The following is an 18,165-nucleotide window of genomic DNA, read 5'->3' as shown; positions in this document are numbered from 1 at the left end:
AAGAAATTCTCATTAGGAATCTTGAGATGTTTCCAATATATTCCATGGACCTGTTGTTCTTTTTTATTTTTATTGTTTTTATATTTAAAATAGTGCAGCACAGCAAAGCCGTTAAGGCCATACAATCACAGTATATACAGATAATCTCATCCATTAGCTGTCAGCCTACTTAATACGTTATCTATCCTTCTATCCAATCACATTATTTACAACTTGTTCCAGTCTTGTCATTAGGTCTTATACCAATAATAACAACTGTTCCAAACTTCATAATGTTCCAACTCCCCTTTATTTTTTAATTCCAGGATGAGCCTATATGCTTCCGCACAGGCCAAAATTTTCCATGGACCTGTTCAAGATGCCACTCTAATTAAATGAAACTACAGCTGATTCTTTTTCTTATTTTTCCCCAACTAAATTAAATAGTATAAGTGAAAAAGAGGGTGGAAAAAAATTGTTCTCATTCATTAACCCTTATTTTCAACAAATTGTTTCCTGTATGCATTAGAATTCCAATTCATTCCTGAAAACAAATGTCTTAAACTATATGTAATATACAGTAGCAGTTGTCTATGCTACTCTATATTATGCTTCAGCCCAAAAAAGCATTTAAGAAATTGAAGTTCAACATAGTAAAGAATTATTAAATTCTTAGTATTGCTACAAGATCCGTGAATAATAAATGCTTCACTAGATAATGAGTGATGGCCTGGGATTATGCAAAAGGAAGAAGATTCACTAAAATTTCATCATATTTAGACAAAGTCCATAGAGCACAGTGCTATCCAAACAACTTCAAGCAATGGTCATTTCATGAGGAACAAATAAAGGTGAAGCTCCACTTCAAATCTCTAAGCATTTATTTCTCCATTTGTATCAAACCACCTTCTCTCATCAAAACACAGTATCTCTTATAGGCCCAAGGTTTCTAGAAGAATTAGTCTATCAGGCAAAACTGACTAATAAGACTTATGCCCTATCATTTTGATTGGCAGTGGCTTTCCAAGCTCCTTCATATCATTTTTTTTTAAATTTAAGATGCCAAGAAATAAATATGGCAAAATCTGACTCTAATCAGATCTTTATAGGTTTTTTTTATCTGACCTTTTTTAAAATTTGAGGCGAAGAACACACCTAATACTCCTTCCTCCTATTCTCCTCCCAACAACAACCCTGTGTAGTAGGTTGGACTAAGAGAGTGACTGGTCCAAAATCACCCAGTTGACTTTCATAATTAATGCCAGATTTGAGCTCATAGACTCTTGGTTTCTAAACCAGCACTTTAATTGCTAGACTACACTGGCTCTTTTTGAATGAGAATATGCAAAATATTTTTGAACTGAAACAATATTTTGCATATTCTCATTCAAAAAGAGAACTAGTATGGTCTAGCAGTTAAGGTGCTTCCAAGAGAGGTTTCTAAGTCAAAAACCAGGTTTAACAATACACAAAATTGCATGTTAACATAATACATGAATTACAAGGAAACCCTCTTTTCTATAATCAAGGAAATAAAACTAAGAATATAATGAATGTTGCAGGAGGATATTTTTGGGAAAGGAAATGGAAAAAGAAGTCCTACACTAGGTGGCTTCATTTCCAAACACAATTGACTGTATGCCTAAATGATCAAGAATACAAGTGGTTGTCATTCAACAATCACTCATTCATAATGGGGTTGAATGAGTTATAGTTATGATCAGTCCTTGTACTTAAATAGGTTACAATGTCTCTGTGGTCACATGGTCACCATCTGCAGATCTTTGCTTCCACCAAGCAAAACCAGTGGTGAGGTTGGTAGGAAGCAGCAAATGGAGGTCACATAATATCCTCACTTAATAACCTATGATTATTTGCATAATGATAGCAAACAGGAGTGCTGGAATTTCTATCATTAAGCAGCATAGTCATATGATGCTGCAGTTAATGATGGAAATTCCAATCTCAATTGAGTGAGGACTACCTGTAATATAATATATCCAAGAACTGAACAAGCTGCACAAATATATTACAGCTGTAATATGTATAATCTTGAAAATGGAAAAAAGGAGGGGGAATATATTTACATATAGAGATCATTCCATTCCTTCCACCTTCCTACCATCAAAATGCCAGTGTCCCTGTAGAAAGAACTGGGATCTGACACTAGTTCTATGTTATAGCCCCCCCCCCCAAATTTCCCATTGTACCATGTATCTCTTTGTCCATTCTCCATTTTAAATTTAGTAAGACGTTATATACCTTCATAATTAGTTTTTCATCAGAGTTCAATGGCGTCTTATCAAAATGTGTCCTTTATAAAAGCCATACTTTTTCATATCTATTTGGAATTGAGGCCACCATGATAGTATAATGCCCTGGTGTCCAAGCTCTTGCTTCGATTTTAATTTCCCTTCAGTGTCCAAAATGTCTTTGTATGTTATAATTTTTTTCAAATTTCACCAGATTTGGGTATGTGAAGGCTTCAAGCATTGACAGCCATTCTGGAATTTTCAAGTATATTTTAGGTTTTATTTTTTCCCATTCAGATATTAGTGAATTTCTTATATAGTGATTTTGAAGGTATTTATGGATTTTATTTTTCTCATAAGAAGGCATGCCATCCTAATTGTAACTCATGTCCTTCTAAATATAACAGACTTTTGTGCTTGAGGGTTATCCATTCTTTTAACGATGTTATCACATGTGTTTGGTAATATAAAAACCAGTCTGGTAATCCAAACCCTCTATTTTCTTTAGATTCTTGTAACATTTTCAATTTTATTCTGGCTTTTTTTCCTTGCCAAATAAATTTCAAAATCAATTTATTCAAATCATCAAAGCATTTCTTTTCAATTTTTATAGGTACTGTTTGGAATAGGAAAAGCAGTTTTGGTAAGATATTCATTTTTATCGTGACAATCCTTCCAAACATTGATAAATGTAGGTTTTTCCATTTTTTTACATCTATCGTATTTTTCAGAGTATAAGACGCACTGAAATATAAGACACACCAAGGTTTGAAGAGGCAAATTTAAAAAAAAGTAAGTAGGTAGATAAATAGAGGGATAGAGAGGGAGAGAAAGAGAGTAGATAGGTAGGTAGGTAGGTAGGTAGGTAGAGAAAAATAGAGAGAGAGAAATAGAGTAGATAGGGAGGGAGGGAGAGTAGTTAGGCACGTAGCAGTGGTGGGTTTCAAAAAATTTTAGAACCTATTCTGTAGATGTAGCCTGTTTTGTGGGAGTGGTTCAGTGGTCTTGTGGGCGTGGCCAACTTGGAAAATGTGGTGAAACTCACTTAACGATGCTCTTGCTTAGCAACCAAATTATGGGCTCAATTGTGGTCATAAGTTCTCTTTCTTTCTCTTTCTTTCTTTCATCTTCCCACTTTCTTTTCTTTTTCTTTTTTCTTCCTTTCTCTTTCTCTCTCTTTCTCTCTCTCTGTGTGTGTGTGTGTGTGTGTCCCTCTGTCTGTCTGTCTCTCCCTCCCCTCCCAACCAGCAGATGGCCTCCAGACCAGCGGAGCCTCGTCCTTCTTTTTAACCAGGCGATCTTTCCTAAGACATAAAAAAGAACCTTAATTGCAGGATCAACAGAAGAAACTGGAAAGAGATACTGAAGCCAGGAAGCTGAAACCTGGGACTGGAGAAAAATCTTTTCTATCTCCTTACCAGCCCATCTGGGAAGATGAGGAGCGCGAGGGGGAGGGATCCCCTTGCATTCCTTGTCTTCCTGGATGGGCCTTGCACCAGTGGAGAAGAAGTGATGGGGGCTGTCGGGCTGGAAACACAAGCCTCTTCTGGATGTCTATTGCAGTCATGAGCACTGTTCCCTCTAAGGTGCACGGCTGCATGGCCGCGCACGTGGCAAGAAAATCCCACGCAGCAGTTTCTGACTGCCGTGCAGTGATTTCTGTCAAAGCAAACGTGGGGAAGTCCTTTGCAGGCGGCTAGAACTGGCCACCCGCAAAGGACCTCCCCAGACTTGTTTCAATGAGCATGGAGCGACTGACGGTATTTTGCGCCAGCCACGGCCGCTCAAACTAGCATCAGTCGCCCCGTGTTCAGCAAAGCAAGCCCGGGGAGGTCCTTTGTGGGTGGCCAATCCCAGCCCGGCACTGTGCCTGAAATGAATCCCCAAAGCCCCCGTCGCCACCAGAATATCTGCTGCCGCCTCCTCCTCCTCCAACAGCACCACCACATTTGCTGCCCAGCGCTGCAGCTGAGGTGAAGCTGCTAAAGCTCCCGCTGGCGCCCCCACCCATGGCAGCGGCAGTGGTGCCTCCCCCTCCACACGGAGCACCTGAGCTGGTCCCTGCGTTATCTCTCCCCCTTCCTCCTCTGCCGTGCTTTTGAGGAGCCATGAAGCCGCGGGAGATAGTAGGAAGGCGGCGGAGGTGGAGGCGGTGGCAGGGGTACCCAGAGCCCAGCTGAGGTGCTCTGAGCAGAGGGGGAGGCACTGCCGCTGCTGCTATGGGCAGGGGAGCCAGCGGGAGCTTTGGCGGCTTCACCTCAGCTGCAGCGCTGGGCAGCAAATATGGTGGTGCTGTTGGAGGAGGACAAGGTGGCGGCAGCAGTTATTCTAGTGGCGGCGGGGGCTTGTCGGCATCTTCAACTGCAGCCCTGCCCCCTGTGAAAAAAACTGAAGATGGAGCAGATCCACGCAGATGACGTCAACATGACTGGAGGAGGAGTTCTTGGAGTTGAAGTCCACAAGTGTTAAAGCTGTCAGATTTGAAGACCCCTGGGTTTTTTTTTCTTAAAGGGTTATGGGTGCAAGGATCTTGTAACTTGACAGCTTTAAGACTTGCATGCTTCAGTGCCAGAGTTTCTGAGCCAACATGACTGGAGGAGGAATTCTGGGAGTTGAAGTCCACAAGTGTTAAAGCTGTCAGGTTTGAAGACCCCTGGGATTTTTTTTCCTAAAGGGTTAGGGGTGCAAGGGTCTTGTAACAACAGCTTTAAGACTTGCGTGCTTCAAATGCCAGACTTTCTGAGCCAACATTTTGGTTGCTAAGCAGGAGCGTTGTTAAGTGATACTGATATTATATAACACTTTTAATTAAGCGGGTACCTTGAATAAACATAACTTTGAGTTTCAAATAATACTGATTTTGTTGTTGTCTTAGGTGACATCTGTGAAAAAAATTCAGGTGCTCAGGCATGGAAATGTGCTGCTCAAACACTATACTTTTCTGCTCACACTGAAAAAAAATTAGAGGGAACATTGGTCACAAGGAGCAGAGGAGACTGTGGAGAAGAGCGTGAAGGTTCTCGGCACTTCGGGAAGCCATAAAAGTAACTGGGAGAGGTGTGCGGCTTAGTTTAGCCTCCCTGGACGTCGCAGCAGCAGCCCCAAGCATACTGATCTCAGCGTTTTTCACCTCGGGGCGTGCTGCAAGAGGGAGTGAGTGAAGACCTTTTCTGACCAGCGCAAAGGACTTCCCCGGACTTGCTTTGCTGATCACGGAGTGACAGGCCCACACCTCCACCATCAGCAATCCGAAAAAGGTCTTCACTCACTCCCTCTTGCAGCATGCCCGATGCAAAAAATGCCGAGATTGGCATTCTTGGGGCTGCTGCTGTGATGTCCATGGAGGCTAAACCAAGCCGTGCGCGGCTTCCCGAAGCGCCGAGAACCTTCACACTCTTCCCTGCGCTCTCCTCAGCTCCTTGCAACTGCAACAGATGTCCAGACGAGGCAGGGGATGTTCGGCTGGAAACCCAAGCCCCATTAGCACCAAAAGCTGTTGCACCAGCAAACAGCTTACTTACCCCCTCGGCAGGCAGCAATAGAGAGCCAAGGGCTCTCTATAGGGCTCTTAGAGGTGTGGTGTGGATGGGCAGGGGGAGCGAATGGACGAGCGGCAACTGGATGGGGGGGCGGGGTGAGTGAGTGAGGGGGAGTTTCACCAGTGGAACTGGTTCTAAATGGCACGCTAGATTTGTGGAACATATATATATATATAAATAAATAAATAAATTCAGTAGGTAGGTAGGGAGAGAAAGTAGGTAGATATGTAGATGTTTCCAGGTGTATTTATCCATGTGCTGGAGAAGGAAATCTATGACAATCTGCAGCACCTAAGACTTTGTTTCTGCTGGCACAGCACTTGATCAATCTAATTCTAATTCAGTTAAAGAGCTTTCCAAAAGGGACATTTAAATTTCTTTAAATTTCTTAACTATTTGATAGTCCACTTTTTCTGCCAGATTTTCTTTTTGTTTCTCTGTAAGGTTTTTAACTATAACTTTAGTTTTTTCTGTTTTCTGCTCCTCTCCAACCCCCTCTATCTCTTCTAATAGTTTCAGAATTGTCTCTAGCGATTCTTCTACAATACATTCCAAATTATCTGAAATGCTTGTAATTTATACCTTTCCTCTCTTATCTTTAATTTCTGGATTTTGTCTGATATTCTTGTTCAAGACTTCCAAAGTTAATATAAATAATAAAGGTAATAGCAGATAACAACTTGTCTTGTTCCTTTCTTTATATTCTGAGTTTGCAGTGCTTCCGCCAGTACGTTTGCAATCAGTTCTGTTAAGTTTTCCTCCTTGTCTTCAGGTAAATTCTGAAATCTAAATATATATGAGGGTTTCTCCATCTCCAGTGTTGCTACTATATCTTCCAGATTTTTATTTGCCTGTGCCAATCTTTGGTTCCTTCCCCTTTTATTTCTTCCATCATGTTTTCCATTTCTTTTGTTTTATTTTCCATTTCTGAATTCTTTGTTCATTCTTTGTAACCCTTTGTTGAAAGTTTTCTAGCTGGGAATTTATGTTGAGAATCTGTTCATTTACTTTGTCTATTTTTTCTTCCATCTTGTGTTGATTACTTCTTTTTTTTTGAGGCAATTGCTTCCCGAATCATCTATAACATTGTCATCTATAGCATTTCTTTTGAAAATACTTTATTTTAATCAGTGCATGTATTAGAACTATTATTTACTTTGGCTAGTATTTCTATCATACACTATGAATATATCAGTCAAATATTTTTCCTGCCAGATCAGTGGCTTTGTAATAGCTCCTTTCCTAACTTGAGAAAGTAAAGACTCTTGAAACGGATTATTTCAAAAGGAACCTTTAATCAGTCAGGATGGAAACTATTAGAAACAAAGTAGCATCTGAAAACCTTTAGGCCATGCAAATGGGATTAAGCTGATAATGACCCCTCCCCTTTGTCCAAATGCAGATTCTGACCAATATACAAGTGTGAAGATGCTTCCTTAACTCTTCTGCCCTGGGAGTTAATAAAGGACACGTTCTCATGGCTATCTCTAGTTAGACATCAAAGTTATGTATCCCACATGGCTATCATAAACATCCCTCCAGAGATGTTGGGGCCTTCAGTCTCCTGGTGACAGGAAACCTGTTGTAGAGTTGTAAAACTCAGTTGCTTCAGATGTAGCTAATGATTTAACTCTGAGGCTCCCCTCCTCCCAATTGAATTGCAGTATCACTTTCAGGGATCTGACAGATTTCCAAGTACATTGCATAAGAATTTGAGTAGCAAATATGTCTGAAACTATTTATATACCAAATCTCTTTGGAGTCTTCAGTGAGATTAGTAAAAGTGGATGAGCTCCATAACATAGAATTTTATGAAAAGGTTGAGTATGGGAAGGACAAAACATATCAGGCTAATCTTATCATTTTGAAGAGGAATTTAAGAATATATTCATAAGCAGAAAGTTATTGTAAAATATTATTTTAAGAAAGTTTGAAAACAACTTTGCAAAACTATGACTATACTGTTGACTATTCTGTTCAGTATCTGAAACTCCTATGGTGCTTTAAACTGGTCATATATCCATATATGTCCTTCCTGATATTTTGTTGTTGAATGTGGTTAAATTTATATCCCATCTTTCTTTCAGCACTTTAAGATAATTTATTCATCTGGCTGGCTTCATTTTTCCTCCACAAAATCCCTGAGTTAAACTAGAGAGAGGGAAAGTTGTTGACCATGTGTTATCCAGTGAACCATGGAAGTCCAAGTCCAGTACTTTAACTGTATTTTGACCAAATTAACCTAAGACTTGTCAGGCCTTTTTTTCAATTTGTGTAAGGGTGAACTACAGGCTCAGCAAGCTCACATTTCCCATTGAATTAGTAGTATATTTATGTTGGTTAAAATTTTCTTCATTTTAAATATTGTATTATTTAATGGTTTTTTGCACTTCAAATAAAGATATGTGCAGTGTTCATAGAAATTTGTTCATGTTTTTTTCAAACTATAGTCCGCCCCCCCCCCAACATTCTGGGGGACTATTATCCCTCCTTAATTCGCCATTGGAGGTTTTGTGTGTGTGTGTGTGTGTGTGTGTGTGTGTGTGTGTGTTGATTCTCACCTTCTTCCACCTGCTTCCAATGTCTCTCAATGCCCATCTTGGGATTTTTAGTTGCACTTTTAATTGGTGTAGTTCTCAATCTGGTTTATTGTATGGTTATCTGAAACATATGATCAGGAGTTATTTTGAAGAAAATCCTGTTTGTTTTATTCTTTTTTAATGGCCTATTTTAAGGAGCCTGAAGCTGCTATTGTAATGAAGTTAGGCAAGTGGCAAGAAAGTTTGTGCTCTTTCTCCCTTGGAGGGGGGGTTCTTAAGTAAATAGATTCCTTTGGTTGAGCAAGTACAGCAAAGACAAAAGCAAAATAGACTGCTAAATTAGCCATGCCCACCCAGTCACATGACCACCTAGCCATGCTCACCCAGCTGGTTTTGCCCCCCAACAGTGTGAGAAACCGTGAATTGGCCCCCTGTTCAAAAGGTTTGAGGACCCCTGGACCAACTCATAACACCCTTAGCATCTTTTTTTTAAAAAAAATATTAGAATCAATATTTGTAAATGTAAGTGGCAACACCCCCTCCCTACACAACAATACTGTAATATGAAAAGGTGGCAGGGTAAACAGTTGAGTAGGAATTCTTCAGAACAGAAAAACTGCCCTACTTTCTTCTGATTTCTTCTCAACTCACTTAAGCAAGGAAAAATGGAGAGCTCAGGATTCATATACTGTACTTGCAATTTGCTCACTTTGTTTCCAAAACGGGAAAGGTGTAAGAATTCTTTATTGTTTCTTATTGTTCATACAATGTGAAATAAGGTTGCTTTAAATGGTTTCATGGATGTTGAGATGGAAGGATTAAATGGATATATGCTGTGATGGAACAAAAATCCCACTTTCATTTTCTATTTTCTACTTTTAACAACTATAAATAAGGTAGAAACTGAATTTTAGGAGAACTGGACATTTGGGGGGGTTGTACAATATTGCAAAAAGTAGTTATCAATCTACATTGGCTGTTAGACATTCTCTAGTAACTTTGAATTTTAACATTTAATTTAGGCATGCCTCTATTCCCTTGAAAACCAAATAATTTCCCATGAAATCCATTAGGTGATGCAAGAAAATAATGAGGTTACTGATTAGGCTCTAAAGATCCTGTTGATTAATCACTACTCTAAAACAGAAATCACAATCCAAAAATAAATACAATATATCATAAACTCCAATGCATTAATTAGCTTATCTGCTCAACATGATAGTAAGATTAACACAATATTATATTCCTTTTAATTTCAGATATAGAGTTCAGGCAGTTAGCATTATTAAGATGTGCTGACTTCTGAAATTCTTTAAGGGACATCTATGTGTTATAAAAATTGAGATAGTTTAAAGAGGTATTTTTCTGTTTTTTGTAATCCAAATATTTGTCAAGTCTTGTTATTATATTGATGGTTCCAACAGTTGTACCTCTCACATCAAATGGAGATACTGGGTTTTTTTTACAGTTCAAGTTTGAAATGAAGGGTAATCACAGACAATGTTAAACCTGTTTCCCATTTCATTTCATCACTGATAAACAGAGGTTTTTCCAACATAAGAAAGTTTTGGGAAAGAATCAATAGAGTAGGATCTCAAGCAGCTTTGCTCTTACTGCAGCAACTATGTTCTATTCACAAAATGAAAGAGAATTGTAAGGTCCTGTCTCTCCTCCTTATTCAAGAAAGTAAAGACTGGACTTCTGGCTGTACTTCCGGCACCTTTCGGAAGCAGGATCCGCAGGCTCCACCATCCCATTGTGACCTCTCTCTGCTGGAGGGCTCAAATTTGAGCTATAGCCACTCTGGAGTAGTGATGAAGTAAAGGGGGACTGCCTAGCAGGTCAAGGACAGCTGCATCTCTCCTCCCTGATCGGAAAAGCCCCCTCATCCGAAGACTGCAGCAGCAGTCTTGCCAAAGGACCAATATCCCTTCTGGTACCAACCATCTGTACATTTTTCTGTTTTTATTTAACTGGTTAGTTAAAAATTGGTACCGTCTACATTGTTCCTGGATTGTCCGTGATATCTGTTTAAGAGTAATCAACTCTTTCCCCTTGTATGTTATTGTCCCTTTTCTAGTTTTTTTGTACACTTCATCTCTAGTTGTTTTTTGGCTAATCTTACATGCACTTCTTTCGGTAGTCTATGTCTTCTGGCATAATTGGTATGTACACAGTAAACCTGATCAATGTCCCCTCTCAACTCTTGTTCCTTTCTCTGTAAAGTTTCAGTGAAAATTTTGGTCATTTTTCCTTTCAGGTCTTCCTCTTTTTCTTCAATTATGTTTTGGAATCTTAGATAATATGAAGCTCTTTTGTTTTCAAGGTGGATTATTGATTCCTCTAACTCTTTATTAACTTGTGCATATTTCAATTCCATTCTTTCCTTCTGATGTTAAAAAGTTTGTGTGAATCTGTAAAGAATAATAAGGAGACAAGGGTATTGTTTAAAGATACAGAAATGAATGTAGAAGTCATTCAACAATTTAGGGAAAAAGAGGAACATGATATTCAAAAAAAAGAAGAGAAATTAGAAGAAGCAGTTGAAGCGAAAGATCAAAATGGGATACAAGAAGCTAAAAATAAAGAAGAGAAAGGATTAAAAAGTAGGAATCAATCCCCTAATTCTGCAAAAGCTTATAATAGAACAGAGAGAACAGAGAGAACAGAGAGAAAAGAGAAAAATTTCCACCCAAAAAAGAAAGTTTCAAAGAAAAAAAAACAAATTTTAACAAAAGAGGAAGGTTTGGTGATGGGTATTCAAATAATATATCAGAAAGATACAAAGGGTATCCAGAAGGCAATGTATAATAGGCACAAAAATATTAAAAAGATTCCAAGAGAGAGAGATAAAAGTCTAACCAAAAAGTCATTAAATGATGGGATTATTAAAAGGTTAAGAGATGATGATTGAGCCACAGTGGCACAGTGGTTACACTACAGTACTGCAGGCTACTTCTATTAAGCACCAACTGCCAGCAGTTTGGCACATTGAATCTTGCCAGGTTCAAGGTTAAATCAGCTTTCCATCCTTCCGAAGTGGGTAAAATGAGGACCCAGATTGTTGGGGGCAATATGCTGATTCTGTAAACTGCTTACAGAGAGCTGTAAAGCACTGTGAAGCAGTATATAAGTCTAAGTGCTATTGCTATTGCTATGGATAATAAGAAAATATATTAATAAAATGAGATTTTTTTTAAATGAATGTTTAAATGAATCAGTGAGATGATGATGAAGGATTATATACAACAGAATAGTATTCTTGAAGTTGGAAGATTAGAATTACACATACCTATTTGTGTTATTATTCTTAACATTGCTCAGAAAAGATTTAACCCGGTCAATACACTGTCCACAATATATGTAGGGCGAGAAAAGAAAACTGCAAATAAAACATGTTGTTTTAAAAAAATTTCTTTACTCAAGTATTGCTCTTCCTCTACCATAATAGGGATAGGAGGTGGGGGGTAGGTGGCCTAGTAAAAGAGGTGACCTCTCATTTGAGTAGACTGCAGGGAAACACTGGGTGAACCTGTCTTTAGGGGAAGCAGTTCCACTGTCACTGGGTTGATAACTCTGGTAATAGCGAAAGGTCCTATAAATTTTGGACCTAATTTATTTGGGGGTTGTAGTGACTGTAAGCATTTCGTGGAGAGGTAGACTCTATCTTCTATGTGAAATGATTTTGGTTTTGTTCTTTTCTTGTAATTTGTGCTTTGAATGCAGCTCTTGCTTCATTCAGGGCCAGTCTTACTACTGGCCGTGGGGCTTGTAGAGTTGTTATCCATTCTTTAAGAGAGGGGATGCAGGTTCCTCAGTGGGTAATTCAGACATTGGTGTGAAATCTTGGCCTGTTGCCACCCTAAATGGAGTGAAACCTGTGTTGGAGTGCACCGAGTTGTTTTATGCTACTTCAGCAAAAGGTAAAAGGTCAGTCCAATTGTGTTGTTGGTAATTAATAAAACAACTTAGCACCACATTAATCCTCACCCCCCCATTCGTTTGAGTGTGGTGGGAGGACCACACCCACAGACTTGGGTGGAGCCTAAGAGGCTTAGGAATACCCTCCAAAATTTTGAAGTGATTTGGACTCCCTGATCAGAAATGATCCTTTGTAGGACTTCATGAAGGCGATAAATATGAATTAGGAACATTTTAGCTCATGCCTTGGCTGTTGGGATTTTTTGGCAGGGGATAAAATGGACCTGTTTGGATAACAGTCAAGTTACTATCCAAATAATGGTATTTCCTGCACTCTCTGGGAGTTTGACAATGAAATCCATGGAGAGCTCTCTCCAGGTGCTGAAGGTTCAGCAACAGTTTGTAAAAGTCCAGGGGATTTTTCTTGTCTTCTTTTTGCTGCTGTGTGGACAGGGCAACTGGCCACATAGTTTTCTATGTCTTTCTTTAAGAATGGCCACCAGAATTGTCATTTGGTCAGGTGTAGGGTTTTTACAAATCCAAAGTGTCCAGCTAGTTTGGAGTCATGGCCTTTTCCCATGAGGTGTAGCCTTTGACTGGCAGGGACATATAGTTTTCCTCCCACCCAGGCTAGATTGTCTTTTATCAGGCAGGTATGTTTGTGTGTTTGAAACAATTCATCCTTGATGAGGGCTTGCTTAAACACCTGGTGGTGTCATTGTCTGTGGGTCCCTCCTGTTTGGCCTGTGCCCTAGTGATCACTTTGGCTACCAGTTGGGGGATTTGGAGCAAAAACTTGATTACTTCTGCTTTTGCGCTATTATATTGAGGTTTTCCCCAAAGTACATCTGCCAAAAAGTTTTTCCCCCTCAGGAAATATTTAAGAGTGAAATCAAATTGTTTGAAGTATTAAGTCCAGTTTACTTGTTTGGGGGAACGTTTCCATGGGGTCTTAAGGGCTTCCAGGTTTTTATGATCTCTCCATACTTCAAAGGTGATTTTGTTTCCCTCTAAGAAGTGTCTCCAAGTTAGTGCCCAGCATACCACGTGTGCTTCCTTCTCCCAAATGGCCCACCTTTGTTCGATTTCAATTACTTTTTTGTCAATCTCTGCCTCTTCTGCTATGAGGCACCACTTGTGTAGATGATCAGGGTCACTCTGGCCTGGATTTAGCCGATCTTTGAGCTAGTTCACCAGGATTCTTCTGGTCAATCCACACAGCAGGCAAGGTTTCAGAACTCCTTGGTGTATTCTGCAACAGACTGGCATCCTTGTTTCACCACTCTGATGTGGTCATGGGCTTTGTGGTTGGCAAGGGGCCTTTGAGATGACATTGTAGGGCTATCATGCTGTTTTCCACTCATCCCCTTCCCTTATACTGATTTGATATAATCCTCCCTCAAATCTAGTTTGGAAAATATTCTCCCCTTAGAGAGGTGGGCTGGCATGTCTTTCATAAGTGGAAGCTGGTACATAAGCTCACAGTGTTGAGATTCCTATAGTCAACTGTTCTGTCCTCCCTTCTCCACTCGTTAACAGATGACAGGCACACAAACGTAAAAGGGAAGAACTTTATCAGTTCTCGGCTCAGACTGGCTGCAAGCCCCAAAATAAACATAAATAAAGTCTCTGACGAGGAGATAACAGAATGCAAAACAAAACTCTTACAAAACAATTCACTTCTCCAAGTGTCTCCTTGAATCAGGGTTACAGAAAGCAAATCACTTCTCCAAGTGTCTCTCACAAACAAACCATGACCGATGAATGCTGAATGAACGTTGACTCCTGCAACCAGGACGTGGCACCATCTGTCCTTTTATCATCAGAAGACGCCACTAACGAGCCCCAGCTGCATTGTTAATCTTGAATCCCGAAAAGACTCACAGGAGACTTCTGCTGTGTCACAATAGTCAACGCAGAATGCAGTCTTTTTTCTCATGGAACAATATTGGGGCGGTGATTTTTGGGCAGTAGTTTCGATGACTTTCTTTTCTAGATTTTTGCCAATGAAAACTCTCAGTTCATCTAGTTCTTGGGGCAGGGGCATGCTATACATTTTTGGCTTTGGGAGTTTTGCCCCTGGTAAAATTTTAATGGCACAATCTGTGAAGTGATGGGGGGGGGAATTCATTGGAGCTTTTTTTGCTGAATACCTTGGCTAAGTCTTTGTACTCTTTTGGGATTCCCTGGTATGGTCCAACTGAGCATTGCTGTTTCTCTGTTTGCGCTTTTCTGGGTTTTCCCCATTAAGCAAAAGTTATGTGTCCTTGGAATCTTATGGTCCCTTCCAGTTTACTTTGGGGTTCCACTTTCTCAACCGTGTGAGTCCCAGCACTAGTGGACACTACATGCTGGATGCCACTATGAACATGAGCATTTTATCATGGTTTTCCATGCTATCTGTAGGGGCTCTGTGGCAAAGATGGCAGGCTCCCTCCCGCTACTGATCCATCTAGCTGGCAGAATGCAGTGGTGTTTTTTAGCTTCCTAAGATGAACCCCCCGTTTTCCCCACCAACGTCGCGCTAATTAGAGTGCATGCTGAGTCTAGTAATGCCTCTGAACATAAGATGTTCATTTTTGAAAAACCACTTTCCGCTTTGCATAACTTACAGCAATTGTTCTGACAATATTTTAGCTTTTTTAATACTGTCAGGAATTGCATAGTTCTTCAAATCTTTTAACACATTCTCCACAAAATCTCTGTAGTCATTGAGTTAATGTTGTAATTGAAAATGTCACCAAATGTGCATAGTTGTTCCTCAGCTGCTATTCATGGAACTACTACTTCCGCAATACCAAAAAAAAAATAGAAATTATAATTTATTTGTGGTGTCTTGCAATCGGCTATCTGTTTTTTAATGTTCACAGTCCATTAGTCTTTTCTGCAAATTTGTTATGATGCTTTCTAAAAGTCTTTCCAAATGAAGTCCAACAATCAATGAGTTTGTACAAATTTTACATTTTTGAAGGTTTCTGAAGTAATTAGTCGCTCAACTTTTGCATTGGCAAGAAAATACTGATGTAGCACTGGATAAGCACGCCACACAGCTATGGTTTCCCTTAAACTACAGGCACTCATCTTGATCCAAAAACTCTACCAATCTTTATGATGTCAATTTCAAGTTTAGATATTTTGTCAAGTTCAATTAGGTCCTTATTCAATTGATGAAAAATAGAGCATATCTAATCAATATATATTTTAAAATGATTTACTTGCTTTATTTCCTTTATGGAGTCATCTAAAGCAAGTTGTAGGCAATGGTCCAAGAAGTGACATATGATGGATGCTTGGAAACTCTTGCTATTCTAGTGCTCACTCCAGATTTTCTCCCAAGCATAACGCTGGCACCATCAGAGCAAGATGCTATTACATTTTTTGTAGGTAGTTCTGGGTAATCCCAGCCTTATGTAAACTTTCTAGAACTGAAGAACATATTGTCTCTGCATCTTTTTTCTTCAATTTAACAAGTGTGACAAAATTGTTGGTGGGTTCTCTAAATTCTCAGCTTTTATGAAAACTATCACAACTGGTTTGCAGGATACCACTGAGGCTTCATCAATGATCAAACATATTTTCATATTCTGTCCAATAATGCTGGTAAACATTTTGGTTTTTATTTTATTTGCAATGCACTCAACTATTTTCACAACTGTTGGTCGTGAATGCAATCCTATTCCCAGATGTACTCCATTTTCAGTTTGCAATTCTATCAATTCTTATATGTTTGAAATTGGTCTACATGCTTTTGCCAGGATGTAAACAGTTTTGAACATTTTACAAGTGATGGTGCCTAATTGTTTTTCAGACACCTTGCATATTGCTTTTCTTATGACATCCTGCTCCTCTTGTTTTACATTGTCTCTACAAATGGTGTGAGCTTTTGATGTAAAATGTTCTCTCATTTTCTTCTGCAGAGATGCCTGCTGCAATTCATTATTTTTCCCAGATGCCTGAATCTTAAAATTCTTCCATTGTGAAGTCATGTTTTGCACAGTACTTGCAACCTCATTTCTTGTTTGAAACTTCCAGTCCCTCCTACATCTCTTGAAAGTTTCTCAGCTGTTGCAAAGTCCAGCAGTCAGGAAGATTAATTTCAGACTCGGGTGACTCAATACTTGACTTGCTGCTTTCTCCAAGTTCAAGTGGTGGAAGTGGTGGTGCTTGTGATGGTTTTGGATCTTCCAAGGCCAATTCTGATGGTTGTTGTGCCAGTTTTGGTTTCTTGGTGAAGAAACTGCCCAAAGTATTTTCATCCTTCCTGTTAAAAGCTACTACTGCAAAAGAAAAAGGATTAGTGTTAAGGGAAGGGATCTCTGTTTTCACCCAACAATGTACAGTCTTTTCAGGATGTGACTGGGGGTCCAACAAGCAGGAACCTCACAGAGTCATAGAGAGCTCAAAAACAAACTATCACACTTTACACAAAAAGTCATGCAAACTACATAACTGACTCACACACAATGCAAAAGCAGCTGGACTTCACACAAAATGGCCCCTGCAACAAGCCGGAACCTCACAGAGTCACAGAGAACTCAAAAACAAACTATCACACTTTACACATAAATGTCACATACACCTTTGTGAGATTTTGCGTGTTTGTGCGGTGAGTGTGATCTAAAAATATAAATGCAGAAAAATTTCTTAAAGTTTATAAGGCTATTTCCTAAAAAAAACCAATAAAATTTCCTAAGAAACCAATTAACTATTTTTTTAAAATAACTCACTTACTTACCCAATTGAAGGCAGGCAGGCAGATTCAGTTGCTCACCGATGAGAAGGATGCAGGATGCAGCTGTGGGATTGTAGCAGGTGAAGCAAGGCAGGCATGTCTGCGACCAGTGGCTCGGGATTCAGTCCAAAGAGCGAAGGTAAGCAAGCTGGAGGCTGGGGGGAGTGTGTTAGTTAGCTAGGCCCACCTGGGATGGAGCTGACTTGGTTTTACCAACCAGGCGGGCCTAGGGATGGGGGGCACATGTTTACTTTTCAGCAGGCGTCAACAAGGCAACTGAGCAAGACGTTGAGCAGAGCGGGTGTCAGTGAAGCAAGTAGCTGGGCTGCATGGCAAAGGTAAAATATAGGGTAGGATGGGTGGGTGGGCGGGCTGAGCAGCGGGCAGCAGTGAATGGCAAGAAGCAGCGAGCAAGCTGGAAGAGATGAGTGGTGAGTGGGTGTGGGTGAGGTCAACCAGGGGTGATTTCTATCAGTTCGGGGAACTGATGCAAATCATTCCTACTGAACTGGTCCGAACTAGTCGAATTTCACCCCTGATAAAAAAGGTATGGTGAATGCTTCGATTGGGTCGCTTACCAGTGAGTTATCTTCTGCCGGCTTCAGAATGATACAACGCACATAGCCCTCACTCCCCATACATTCCCCCAAAGGTGAGAAAATCCCAGGGTTTTCCACTCTTTAAGAATGGAAATCCACACTTTAAAATAGAGGATTTTAATAATCCTTCTCACACCTGGCCCAGGCACATTGCTTGCTTTATTTTATGCTGCCAATGCACAGTAGAGCACCAATACAGTGCAATCAGGTATATGCTTCATAAGCACAAATGTATTCTTTTTCAGACAAATATTGAGGAAGGAGGTTGTCATATTTACCTACTGCATAGCCGTTCATTGTAGGATAAATAATATTTTATATAATTGCAAATCAGCCTTCTCCAGATAACTTCTCTAGATGATTAAGACAAAAACTGCTATCATTTACATCTAGTGCCACCATTGGGAGGCTGACATACTGAGAAGGCTTTAAGGTTTGATGTTTTTAAACCTAGTATTTACTCTATAAACTCAATGCTTATCTTCTAAATCTTGATGATTTGAATGCTTTTGAGTTGAAAGGATCACAAAGTTGAGATGTAGTGTTTAATGAAACTCAACATTTCTTTTTGGTAAGCTGAAAAAACTTGTTGGATCCACATCT

At 39.7% G+C, this 18,165-nt stretch overlaps 1 protein-coding gene across 1 annotated transcript in view; it reads right to left on the bottom strand.

The window, feature by feature from the left end:
- BMPER (BMP binding endothelial regulator) overlaps positions 1-18,165 on the bottom strand; it is a 464,374-nt gene that overhangs the window by 237,422 nt on the left and 208,787 nt on the right. The window lies entirely within an intron of this gene.

This window comes from Thamnophis elegans, chromosome Z (assembly GCF_009769535.1).
Source record: "Thamnophis elegans isolate rThaEle1 chromosome Z, rThaEle1.pri, whole genome shotgun sequence".
NCBI classification, from domain to species: Eukaryota; Metazoa; Chordata; class Lepidosauria; order Squamata; family Colubridae; genus Thamnophis; species Thamnophis elegans.
The sequence above is the reverse complement of the archived record's forward strand: the minus strand, read 5'-3'. Positions and strand labels throughout refer to the sequence as shown.